We start from the raw sequence: 552 nt of genomic DNA, 5'->3' as shown, positions 1-552 counted from the left end.
TAAGTATACATTAGACATAATTGGTGCTAGATTAGATCAAAAACAAATGCAGTTGAGAAATTTTGCACAGTTTAGCTACACACCTGACACGCTCATAGAGTACAAAGCAGACAAGGTGCAATGGAACCTGCATAGTCACTATATGCAGTCTTAAGTTGGTGAAAAGAATTCTAATGATCACTGTGCTTCTTTCAATATGGCTGTGATTTTTTATGAAAGATATTTAGAGTCATTTCGACGAACAAATTCTCACAGGCACTGTTTCCTAATAAAGAAGGGTGCCTCTGAAATAATAACAAATCTGACCTCTTCAACTTTCAACCCTGAGAGCACAAGTGAGTCCCTCCCTGTTTTACAAAAGCCTAATTGGCTACTGCAACACACAAAGTAGGGAATCAAAAAAAACAATAGCACCACCTGTTGGTGAGATTTCATAAAGAAACAGGACAAATAAAACAGAACACATACAGCGGCTTGCAAAAGTATTCGGCCCCCTGAACTTTCCCACATTTTGTCACATTACAGCCACAAACATGAATCAGTTTTATTGGA

The sequence above is a fragment of the Pundamilia nyererei genome, unplaced genomic scaffold (assembly GCF_000239375.1).
Source record: "Pundamilia nyererei isolate P.nyererei 1_Seehausen unplaced genomic scaffold, PunNye1.0 scaffold00840, whole genome shotgun sequence".
Classification (NCBI taxonomy): Eukaryota; Metazoa; Chordata; class Actinopteri; order Cichliformes; family Cichlidae; genus Pundamilia; species Pundamilia nyererei.
Note: the sequence above shows the minus strand (reverse complement) of the source record.